We start from the raw sequence: 13,161 nt of genomic DNA, 5'->3' as shown, positions 1-13,161 counted from the left end.
AAAAGGAAAAAGAGTGAATGTACTCTAAGCCCCAAAGGAAGCAAGGCAGGAGGCAGCTACAGGAAAGGTGGCACCAGCCACTCGGCCACAGGGAGAATGTGATTGGAGGATGCACAGAGAAGCCAAATAGTTGAGAGGGGTTGCAACTCCAGAGTGGACCGTGAAACAACACTTAATGGCAGAGGCACCTTTGGTCAGGATGAAGAGAGTGAGAGAGCCCACAGGAATCCCTGAGGCAGGGAACCTCCAGGGGCCATGGAGATTCCCAGGTCCCTCCTGCTTCTCCAAGGGTGCCCAGCTCCCACTGGGCACCCAGCAGGGATGGAGAGAACAGCAGTCCTGAAGTGTCAGATCCCAGAAAGATTGGCTTCACTTTTTATTTGGACTTTTTTTCACCTTTTTCCCTGTGTTCCTGTACTAGTCAATTTGGATTCTATTCCCTATGGTTTTATCTTAGTGTGAGCCTTTATTCTGTCCTACTATTGATTTTAGCCATTTCATTTTCTCAAGTCCTTCTTGCTTCTATCTATGCCTTCCCTCACAAACGATGATATTATGTGGATCTTGTGGCTTCTCATGTTTTTTTTTTTCCTATCCACTTCTATTTTGGCATTTTGCCAATGTATGTCACTATGTGATAAATGTCATAAAAGAGATCTTATCAGAGTGAAGAGGAAGTAACAATTATGGCTAGAGAAATCTAATACGATTTTACAGGGTAGGTAACATCTGAGACAGGTCTTGAAGAATGGACAGTAATTCAGTAGATGTGCTAAATAACTTATACAAAAAACAATCCAGTGAAGAAATGGGTAAAAGACATGAACAGACACTTTTCCAAAGAAGACATCCAGATGGCTAACAGACATGTGAAAAGATACTCAACATCACTCATCATCAGGGAAATACAAATCAAAACAACGAGATACCACCTCATACCTGTCAGAATGGCTAAAATTAATAACTCAGGAAACAACAGATATTGGTGAGGATGTGGAGAATGGGGAGCCCTTTTGCACTGCTGGTGGGAATGCAAACTGGTGCAGCCACTCTGGAAAACAGTATGGAGGTTCCTCAAAAAATTTAAAAAGAGCCACCCTGTGACCCAGAAATTGCATCACTAGGTATGTATCCAAAGAATACAAAAATGCTGATTTGAAGGTGCACATGCAACCCAATGTTTATGGTGGCACTATCAACAATAGCCAAAGTATAGAAAGAGCCCAAATGTCTATCAACTGACTAATGGATAAAGAAGATGTGACACACACACACACACACACACACACACACACACACACACGTGTACATACAGTGGAATATTACTTGGCGATCAAAAACAATGAAATCTTGCAATTTGCAATGATGTGGTTGGAACTAGAGTGTGTTATGCTAAGCGAAATAAGTCAGAGAAAGGCAAATATCACATGATTTCACTCATGTGGAATTTAAAAAACAAAACAGATGAACATAGGGGAAGGGAAGGAAAAATAAGATAACAGAGCGGGAGGCAAACCATAAGAGAACAAACTGAGGTTGCTGGAGGAGAGGTGGGTGGGAGGATGGGCTAAGTGGGCATTAAGGAAGGCACTTGTTAGGTTGAGCACTAGGTGTTATATGTAAGTGATGAATCACTAAATCCTACTCCTGAAACCAATGCCACACTGTATGTTAACTAACTTGAATTTACTTTTTTAAGTTTATTTATTTAGGGGCACCTGAGTGGCTCAGTTGGTTACGTGTCTGACTTTGGCTCAGGTAATGATGTCATGGTTTGTGAATTCGAGCCCTGCATCAGGCTCTCTGCTCTCAGCGCAGAGCCCACTTCAGATCCTCTGTCCCCCTCCCTCTCTACCCCTTCCCTGCTCACTTGTGCACGCTCTCTCTCTCTCAAAGAGAGCATGCATGCAAGCATGCGTAAGTAGGGGAGGGCAGAGAGAGAGAATCCCAAGCAGACTCAGGCTGTCAACACAGAGTCCTACTCTGGGCTCGAACTCACAAACTGTCAGATCATGACCTGAGTTGAAATCAAGAGCCAGATGCTTAACTGACTGAGCCATCCAGGTGCCCCAACCAATTTGAATTTAAATAAAAAATAATGAGTCAGTGATCAACAATTTGAAATTATATATACAGGTTAAGCTGAAAGTACTCTAAAGCAAAGCATTGGATTTAGCAGTTAGGAGGTCACTAAGGATTCTCAGTGATTTCATTTGCTTCATTTTCCTTCAGATAGTTAGAGATTGTTACAATTTTTTTTAAATTTTATTTATTTATTTTGAGAGAGAGAGGGAGAGAGAGAGCATGTGCACGAGTGGGGGGAGGGGCAGAGAAAGAGGCGGGAGAGAATCCCAAGCAGGCTGCGCACTGTCAGTACAGAGCCTGATGCAGGGCTCCATCTCACAAACCATGAGATCATGACCTGAGTTGAAATCAACAGTCGGATGCTTAACCATCTGAACCACCCAGGATCCCCAAGGTTGCTAAAATTTAATCCTGTTTTAGGGGCACCTGGGTGGTTCAGTAGGTTAAGTGTCCAACTTTGGCTCAGGTCATGATTTCATCATAGTTCCTGAATTGGAACCCCGCGTCAGGCTGTCTGCTATCAATGCAGAGCCTGCTTGAAATTTTCTGCCCCCCTCTCTGTCACCCCCCCCTCAAAAATAAATAAAATCTTAAAAAAATTTTAAAAATTTAACTCTTTTAGATCTGTGTAAAGTATTTACATGGTTTCAAAGTCAAGTATACAAAACATACCTGGCTTCTATCTCTGTCTCTATCCTATTCCTCTTCTCACCTCATTAATAATGATTTCTATTTTTCTTTTTTTTGTTTAGTTACTTATTTTGAGAGAGAGAGAGTGTGTGTGTGTGTGTGTGTGTGCATGTGTGGGGGAGGGGCGGAGAGAGAGAGAGAGAGAGAGAGAGAGAGAGAGAATCCCAAGCAGGCTCTGCTTGGTTAGCACAGAGCCTGACATGGGGCTCGATCTCACCGTGAGATCAGGACCTGAGCCAAAATCCAGAGTCGGTCACTTAACCAACCCAGGTGCCCCAGGAATGATTTCTTTTTAATTTTGTGATTTATTTTATGTTGTTTTTCTTTTTAGATTTGAGAGGGTTGTTTTTTCATGTCCAAGTACATATGGATGTTTGGTCCTACCAAACAATCCCACTACCCTTCACAAGAAAGAGGAACGTTTACTTTCAGTTTCTCTTTTAGAGAGTGCCTAACCTTTGGTAGCTGACTTGTAATGGGTCAGAGTGCAGGCAGAAGGGTAGTGGCATTGATCCAGTTGGGCATCCAGTAATCGGTCAGCCAGTCAGCCTGGCCTGGGTAGCAGCATTCAAATATTAATGGTAGTAATTGCCTTTGTAGGTTTGAGGAGTACTGAGGGAAATGTTTGTCTTGCAGTTACTGTCAGTGTATCATGAGCCTAGTGTTCAATATGTTCCTGTAAAATCATAAACCAGAAACTATTAACTGAGGTTATACCATCATTGAAGGCTTCTATTGGTCACCAGATAATCTCTCTCTTTTTTTTTAAAGTTTACTTATTTTGAGAGAGAGAGTGTGTGAGCAGGATGGGGATCATAGAGAGGGAGAGAGAGAATCTTTTTTTCCTTTTTAAAAAAATTTTTTAACGTTTATTTATTTCTGAGACAGAGAGAGACAGAGCATGAGCGTGGGAGGGGCAGAGAGAGAGGGAGACACAGAATCTGAAGCAGACTCCAGGCTCTGAGCTGTCACCACAGAGCCCGACGTGGGGCTCGAATTCACAAACTATGAGATCATGACGTGAGCTGAAGTCAGTTGCTCAACCAACTGAGCCACCCAGGCGCCCCGAGAGAGAGAGAATCTTAAGCAGGCTCTGCTCTGTCAGCATAGAGCCCAACTGGGGGCTCAATCCCACAAACCATGAGATCATGACCTGAACTAAAATCAAGAGTCAGATGCTTAACCAACTGAGCCACCCAGGCACCCCAACAGATTCTCTCCAGATTGAAGACTAGAGTCTTCAAATACTCTCTCTTTTTCTCTCTCTCTCTATTCCATTCTTTGCTGGTACCAGAGACAAGTAATGGGAAGAAAATCAATGATCCAGGAATGGGACTCTCAGTTCAAGTCCATGGGCAGCAGTAGTTTGATCTGTGTGGAGAACATCAAACAAACAGAGTTCTTTCAGAAGTTTCTCTCTCTACCATTGGCTTTTTTAAAAGAAGTTTTCGTGAAAATATATGTAATCCTGTGGAAGTACATCAGAACCTTCTCCAGAGAAGATTACCATGCCGTGTTCTTCTAAATGTACTTGGAAATTAAATACATATCTACTGGAGTGTTAACTGTTGTAAGGTCATAAGTTTCCAAGGAAAATATGACTTCATTCAATACCTGAATGCGTTCCTCACAGTTAAAAAGGACTTCATGATGTTCACTCCCAATGTGATCTGCTACCTTTCCAGCAGCCAGTAAATGGGGACTTTCTCCCTGCCAGTTGCAAATGTCTGAGAACATACTGTCCCAGAGCCTCTTTTAGCTGCTTCAATAGGGTGACAGCAACTCAGCTGGAATCCAAGCCCCCTGATAAAAGGCATCCAGTCCTTCTGTCATCCAGTGTTTCTTAATAGCACTGTTAAAAAGGATCCAAAAAAAAAAAAAAAAAAGTAGACATGTATATGAAGAGGAAAAAAGAACATGACTAAATCTGCTTCCCCAGGAAACATTACTTACTTTGTCACAATGGAATCACAACAGGTTTGCCTTGAGTTTTGGTTTTAAGGATTGTTCCCCTTGTCTCTTGCATCATCAGTTTTTCTCCTCTCTACTGGATCATTTATAGCATATGTACATCCACACACACTGTACTGTCTCTCATCTTCCACCTTTCCCTGTCGTTTATAGCAAAAGTCCTTGAAAGAGTGGCCTATACTTGCTGTCTCCAGTTCTCTTCACCTTCTCTTAGCAGTTCCTGTGTCAAGACCTGGGAATAGTTTCTCTACACTGTTACAAAGGGCAAGCAGATGTTCATCTCTGCAGTGATGATAGTGAATCATTTCCACAGATGCAACTTTGTCACTTGGCTTTAAATCAAGAATTTGATAGTGTACCAGAAGAAAAGTCTCCACTTTTTTTTTTTTAAGGTTCCATTTTGATAAAGGAGTTGTGATACGCTTCAAGTTAACAAGACCTTTAGCTTCTAAACAAATAGCCAAAAATCCGTCTTCTATCGTGATTTTTTTTTTAATTTTTTTTTCAACGTTTATTTATTTTTGGGACAGAGAGAGACAGAGCATGAACGGGGGAGGGGCAGAGAGAGAGGGAGACACAGAATCGGAAACAGGCTCCAGGCTCTGAGCCATCAGCCCAGAGCCTGATGCGGGGCTCGAACTCACAGACCGCGAGATCGTGACCTGGCTGAAGTCGGACGCTTAACCGACTGCGCCACCCAGGCGCCCGATCTATCGTGATTTTAAACAAAGATCTGACTTCATAGGTGACCGTGCCCAGGAACACTTTCTTATTGGCAGTATCCTAAAAAATAAATACAAACACCTCATCCAACATACAAATTATTTGCTCAGTTTCTCCTTTATTATAATGACGAAGGATGACTCACCATCCATTTTGGTCTAATAATTAAATTCAAAATAAATTCAAAATAAGTCCAATAGGAGAATTAAAGTCTAATTAAATTAAAAAGGAAAATGTGTTTTGGGGTGCCTGGGTGGCTCAGTCAGTTAAGCGTCCGAATCTTGGCTTTGGCTCAGGTCATGATCTCTACATTTTGTGGGTTTGAGCCCTGCATCAGGCTCTGCACAGGCAGTGTGGAGCTTGCTTGGGATTCTCTCTGTCTCCCTCTCTCTCTAATCCTCCCCTACTTGCACTATCTCTGTCTCTCTCAAAATAAATAAATGAACTTAAAAAAAAAAGGAAATGTATTTCGTCTCCTTGTGGTTGTAGATTTTGCCTTCATAACAAAGCTACAGTAAAGATATTTCTTTGCTCAAATTGGTTGCAATCCAAACAACTGGTCAACCACTGCCAACCAGTGAAATCCAAAACAGCAATTTATGTATCTGTTGACATTCTGAAGATGAAGTGAATCCGGACCTCTGTGTGCAATCTTCATAGCACTCAGACACTGATCAGAGAAACCATCATCACTGCCAAAAAGGGCCTAAATGCCACAGATGGCACGGTGGAGTTACAGGCTCTCTCGGTGTGAGCAGGTCAGACTGTTAGCAGGAGTGGAGGCAAGAGCTATGGATTATCTCCATTTTTTTTTTTTAAAGTAGGCTTCACACCCAACGTGGAGCCCAGTGCAGGGCTTGAGCTTATGACCCTGAAATCAAGACCTGAGCTGAGATCAGGAGTAGGACACTCAACCAACTGAGCCACCCAGGTACCCCTCCATTGTTCCTAATATAAGCATATCTATGTATCTCTATCTAGTCCTCATTTCTTAGATAAAGTTAGTATACTATACATACTTTTCTCTACATTGATTTTTTTTTTTTAAAGTAGGCTCCACACCCTAACATAGGGCTTGAACTCACAACTCTAGGATCAAAAGTTGTAGGCTGTACTGACTGAGCCAGCCATGCATCCCTACCTTGATTTCTTTCTCTCAACAATATATCCTGGCAATCAGTCCACTGTTGTATGTAGATATTTTCCTTATTTCCTATTACAGGTACACAGTACCCTATTAGATGGATGTTCTGGTACATTTTAAGAATGAGGGTATTAGGAAAGGTTCAAAGCATGGGAAATCTTTTGGAAGAGAAGGCCTTTTATTTTGCTAATCTGTGGGTAACTCCAGGGTCCCTATTGAGGCTTAGATGATGGTGCCAATATAGAGATGACTAAGTATTATTAACACAAAATTGCTGCTGGTCCTATATAATAAATCTCTTTGTTCTCTGAGCTAAAGAGCAGCTAGAAGGATTTGAAAGAAGAAATAGGCTTTTTCCTCTCCTCCTATACTTCCTTTTTGTAATATACTGTCTGTTACACCATTAGGTTTTAAAGCAAGCCTCGAGTTAACCTGGAGTACAGCTATCTCACAGCAGAGATATCTACCAGGGAAGTGCTGCTTTCACCTTTGTGAAACCACTTTCCTGATAATTGCTATTTCTCCTCTGATTCCTTCTGGAATCAATTCGTTGAGCAGACGAAGTCTCCTGTTACAAGTCTCCGACTTGAGTAAAAAGTAGAATAGCTTCACTCCAAAGCCCATTATACACTAGATTCCCAAATTCAGTCTCTAGTCTGTCTCCCATCCCACATTATGCTCAGCCATATTGTCCAGTAAAGCTCATGGAAGACAGTGTTTCAGTGAGTACTATATAGTAGCATAGCTAGCAGCATACATAGGCAAAACTCTCAGTGGGGCTAATAGAACAAAACTCAGGGAAAGTAGAACATAGAAGATATTTGCTCTTCTTTTCCCTCTGTCTCAGCCCACCTCCTCATCCCTCCTCAAAGAGAAGAGCTGCTACTATAATTGGCCATACTCGGTTGACCTAGTTATTAGAGTGGGAAGCACTGTTTTAAGAGATTATGCATAAAGCCTATATGAGGAAGATTTTGAAACAGTTCTGAAAAATCACAAAAATATGATCAAAAATAGAAGCACATTCCTTGTTCTTGGAGAGGACCAATCAACATCATAAATATTTCAAGTCTCTCCAAGTTAATATATAAATTTAATGTAATTCCCTAAAAAGAGGCCAGCAAAATTTTCCTGGCGCTGGATCCTAAACTTCATATGGAAAAATAAATAAGCAGGAATACTCATGAACATCTTCAAAAGAAAGCAATTAGAGGGGTTGGCCTTACCACATATTAAAAATTACTATAAAGATCCTATAATTAAAACAGTGTGGTGTTGATACCTGGCTAACAGACAAACCAATGGAAATAATTTCAAGCACATGTGGAAATTTAGCATATGACAAAGGAAGCATCTTAAATCATTGAGGGGAAAGATTAACTTAAAAAAATGGGATTAGCACAACTGGAGAGTCATTTGAAAAAAATATATATTTGAATTTATGTCCCTTACTTTACATTAAAATATACTCTAAATAGATCAGTTATTTCAATGTAAAAAAAATGAAACAACATATTCAAGAGTGAATCATATCCATTTCTTTATTACCTGGACATGAGGAAAGCCATTCTATTATAATTCAAATCCCAGAAGCCATGGAGAAAGATCAATACATTTAAATACATCTCTACCTATCTAACATTTGATATCTAACTTATCTATCTACATATACATACAGACAGACAGATACATATAAACTTGTGCTTGGCAAAATCATCATAAGCAAAGTCAAAAGACAAATGAAAAACTGGCAGAAAATATTTTCAACTGAAATTACACAAAATGATTAATTTCTATCAATACATAACAAAGAATAAAGAAGTGTATTGATTGATGCTACAGCATGGATGAACCTTGAAACCATGCCGAGCAAAAGAAGCCAGTCACAAAAGACCACATACGGTGTGATACCATTTACATGGAACATCTAGCATAGGCAAATCTACAGAGAAGGAGAGGAAGTTAGCAGTCACCTAGGGCTGGGTGGGGTGGGGTGGGGTGGGGATGGGGTGTGGGAATGAGAATGACTGCTAATGGGTAAGAGGTTTCTTTTGGAGGTATTAAAAATGTTCCAAAGTTATATTATGGTGATGGTGGCACAACTCTGTAAATATACTACTTATTGAATGGTACTCTTTAAATGGGTGAGCATGTCATTCTATGTAAATTATCTGATAATAAAACTGTTTAAAAAAAAAAGACAAAGACAAAAACCCAGGAGGAGAATAGCTAGAAATGTTGAGACAGTTCACAGGAGATGAAAGGCAAATGCCTATGAGACATTTGAAAAAGTAGTTGGTGACACTCTTCCTAAAAGAAATGCACATGCAGGGGCACCTGAGTGGCTTAGTCCGTTAAGCATCCGACTTCAGCTCAGGTCATGATCTCACCATTTGTGGGTTCCAGCCCCACGTCGGGCTCTCTGCTGTCAGCACAGAGCCTGCTTTGGATTCTCTGTCCGCCCCCCCTCCCCCGCCTCTCCCCCAATCATGCTTTCTGTCAAAAATAAACATTCAAAACAAAACAAAGAAATGCACATGCAACAGAGGGCAGATTTGTTTTCTGACTAGGATAATAAAGATAATATTTCCTTCGGAGTAAAGCTTAGGCAGGTTATATAGCAGCCCCATATAAGATTAGGGGTTTCCTAGGCTCGGTGTTCCTCTGCTGTGATACAAACCCACTTGGCCACAGCATTCACTCGGGCTGCTCCTCATCATCCCCATAGGACGTGGGAGGCAAGATGAACTGATGCCAACATGAAGCTCAGGCTTCTGCTGTACCATAACTAATAGATTCTCTTGTTTTTGACCTAAGAGTCTGAGGCCTTCTGGTAACACCCACTAAGGCTAACTTGTTAGCACTCAAGGAAGGTGACATCTCAAATCCTTCCCAGTTCCAGACTGGCAGAGGTCCAAAAGCTTGACATCACCCTATGTTGGTAATCCTGGAGAGAAACAGGTATTCTTTTTTTTAAAGACTTTATTCTGGGGTGCCTGGGTGGCTCAGTTGGTTAAGCGGCCGACTTCGGCTCAGGTCATGATCTTGCGGTCCGTGAGTTTGAGTCCCGCGTCGGGCTCTGTGCTGCCAGGTCAGAGCCTGGAGCCTGTTTCGGATTCTGTGTCTCTCTTTCTCTCTGAACCTCTCCTGTTCATGCTCTGTGTCTCTCTGTCTCAAAAATAAATAAACGTTAAAAAAAATAAAAAAAAAGACTTTATTCTGAAGTAATCTCTATGCCCAACATGGGGCTCAAACTCATAATCCTGAGATCAAGAGTCATATGCTCCACCAACTGATTCAGCCAGGCACCCCAGAAACTTTTAAAAGTTTATTTTACTTATTTTTGGAGAGAGAGAGAAAGAGAGAGAGTGAGCGAGCTGGGGAGAGGCAGAGGGAGAGGGAGAGAGAGAATCCCAAGCAGGCTCTGCATGGTCAATGCAGAGCCTGATGTGGGCTCAATCCCAGGAACTGTGATCATGAGCTGAGCTGAGATCGAGAGTCAGACACTTGGGGCACCTGGGTGGCTCAGTCAGTTGAGTGGCCAACTTCAGCTCAGGTCATGATCTCACAGCTCAAAGGCTCGTGAGTTCGAGCCCCACGTCAGGCTCTGTGCTGACAGCTCAGAGCCTGGAGCCTGCTTCGGATTCTCTCTCTCCCTCTCTCTCTGCCCTCCCCTGCTCGTGCTCTGTCTCTCTCTCTCTCAAAAAAATAAAATAAACATTAAAAAAAAATAGACACTTAACTGAGCCACCCAGGTACTCCCAGAAACAGGTATTCTTTTTTTTTTTTTTTAATTTTTGAGACAGAGAGAGACAGAGCATGAACGGGGGAGGGGCAGAGAGAGAGAGGGAGACACAGAAACGGAAGCAGGCTCCAGGCTCTGAGCCATCAGCCCAGAGCCTGACGCGGGGCTCGAACTCACGGACCGCGAGATCGTGACCTGGCTGAAGTCGGACGCTTAACCGACTGCGCCACCCAGGCGCCCCAGAAACAGGTATTCTTAAACATCACCAGTGGGATTGCAAAATGGCAAAATTTTTCTGGAGGGAAAATTGGACAATATTTAACAAAATTATTACATGTGCGTTTACCCTTTGACTGGGTAATCTTTCTGGGAAACTAGCTGACAATAATCCCTTTACAAATGCAAAATATGGTATGCACTTTGCTTTGCATTGTGAAGTTATTTGTAATAAAAGCTTAAAAACAAATCCAAGTATCCATCAATAGAAGACTGATTGAATAAACTAGGGCATATCCACACATAAACATATTTGTATATACTTGTACATAGGTATATATATTTATTTGTATGAAAAAAAGAAGAATAAACAAGATATTTCTGAAAATGGAAAGGGTTCCTAATAAGGATGGGTAGAATGGGTATAAGGAATAAAGGTGGGTGCAAGAATTTAATTCTTTGGGTATCCTTTTTATGTAGCTTTGACTTCTGAATCATGTAAATGATTTATATATTCAAAAAATTAAGTTAAATAAGAAAAAAAACCCCTAAAATTGAACACAAACAGAAACCAATGAGTGGAACTGAATATGATACCCAATTGCACTGAGAACATAATTACTTTTTTTTTTAAGATTTTATTTTTAAGTAGTGTCTACACCCAACATGGGTCTTGAACTTACAACCCCAAGATCAAGAGTCATATCTCTACTGACTGAGCTAGCTAGGCATCCTGAGAAGATAATTAAAGTTACTTTGGAACATAGACCACTGTAACATTTTGCCCATATAAAGTCTAAGGACAAATAAAACTCCAAAGATACTTTGAACTGCATTCAGTAAGTTTATTGTTAGCAGTATTGTTGTTCTTGTGCTTTTGTGTATGATAAAATAAAACAAATAAGGAAATATTAATGTTATTAGGAACCAAGATTTCCAAGTTATGAAGATAAAAAAAATCACTATAATCCTAACTTTAAATTGGAACTATCAATATAAACCCATATATATACATATATATGTATATGTGTGTGTGTGTGTGTATACATATTTCAGAAACATTTATTGTGTGCCTAATATATGTGTCAGGCATAGGAGAAACAACAATGAATGATAAAAGTATAAACTCTGCTACAATAGAGTTTATGGGTGATACATATATTAAATATATAATTGCACAAATAATTAATGGAATTAAGCCTTGCATTTACCAAGAGTTTACACCATCACCATTTGACACATGAAGTTCCTCAGCCTGCAAAGCAGCCCAGCCTGAAATGCAGCCTTATTATTAAGACAAAATACTCAGTGTCTCTTTTTTTTTTAATTTTTTTTTTCAACGTTTATTTATTTTTGGGACAGAGAGAGACAGAGCATGAACGGGGGAGGGGCAGAGAGAGAGGGAGACACAGAATCGGAAACAGGCTCCAGGCTCTGAGCCATCAGGCCAGAGCCTGACGCGGGGCTCGAACTCCCGGACCGCGAGATCGTGACCTGTCTGAAGTCGGACGCTTAACCGACTGCGCCACCCAGGCGCCCCTCAGTGTCTATTTTAAGAAAGATTAAGTGCTCAGAGTGAGGGCCACTTGTGCCAAAAATGAACAATTTGGATCTCTCTTTTTTTTAAAAAAATGTTTGATGTTTATTTATTTTTGAGAAAGACAGAGTGCAAGTGGGGAGGGGCAGAAAGAGAGGGAGACACAGAATCTGAAGCAGGCTCCAGGCTCTGTGCTGACAGCTCAGGGGCTCTAATTCACAGTCCGTGAGATCATGACCTGAGCTGAAGTCAGTTGCCGAACTGACTGAGCTACTCAGATGCCCCAAACAATTTGGATCTCTTAACGTGTGTGAGAAATTTTAGTTTTCTAGTGGCAGGAATGAAACACACATGCCTGTGCTGAGTTGTCCAGGCTTAGACAGACAGGCAGTGGTGCCTGCCCTTCCCAGACAAGATTGAGAAATGTTCTGTGTCTTCTTATCTCTCTCTAATAAGAAACATCTTGCTTTGAAGCCAAAGTTGTGAAAGGAACTGGCAGCTAGCTTTCAGCTCAGCACACAATTTTTACAAGAAAAGGAGTCTTGTGGTAACTTCGGTGATGGTGTCACTCATCGAGAGGAGTCCAGTGCCAGCAAGTGAATTGAGAGTAATCATGGGCTAGATCTAAAGCGAGAGCTCCATGTTGAGCATCCCTGGTGTGCTGCCTGGTAAGGTGTGTGAAGGTGACATAACCTCTGGATGTACACCATCTGTTTCCTGCTTTCTAAAGCTCTGTGACTGTGAACAGTTACTTCCAAAGTCTAGCACTCACGAAAGATTTACAAGTGGAGAGAGGAATCTCTCTTTTTAGTATTTTATGATAAGGAGTTTCAGATCTCTGGTCACCTGGCTTATTGAGGTGTTTTCCATCTAAAAAGGTGCTTAGTGGTTGAGTCCAGTTACTTAGGGAACCACCTGATACCTAGGAACTGGTACCAAGTGAAGCTGGGTGGTCCCCAAAGGAAAGTGAATACAAATTTAACAGTTTAGTGGTATATTTTAGCCATATCATAAGCAAATTGTAGTCAGTTGGATGTATGCTTGGAAGTG

At 41.2% G+C, this 13,161-nt stretch overlaps 1 pseudogene; it reads right to left on the bottom strand.

The window, feature by feature from the left end:
• Nucleotides 1–3,433: 3,433 nt before the first annotated feature.
• On the bottom strand, nt 3,434–4,737 carry LOC121037654 (asparagine synthetase [glutamine-hydrolyzing]-like; annotated as a pseudogene).
• Nucleotides 4,738–13,161: the final 8,424 nt, after the last annotated feature.

The sequence above is a fragment of the Herpailurus yagouaroundi genome, unplaced genomic scaffold, assembly GCF_014898765.1.
Source record: "Herpailurus yagouaroundi ecotype Mexico unplaced genomic scaffold, PumYag 164, whole genome shotgun sequence".
Taxonomy (NCBI): domain Eukaryota; kingdom Metazoa; phylum Chordata; class Mammalia; order Carnivora; family Felidae; genus Herpailurus; species Herpailurus yagouaroundi.
Note: the sequence above shows the minus strand (reverse complement) of the source record. Positions and strands in the feature narration are given on the sequence as shown.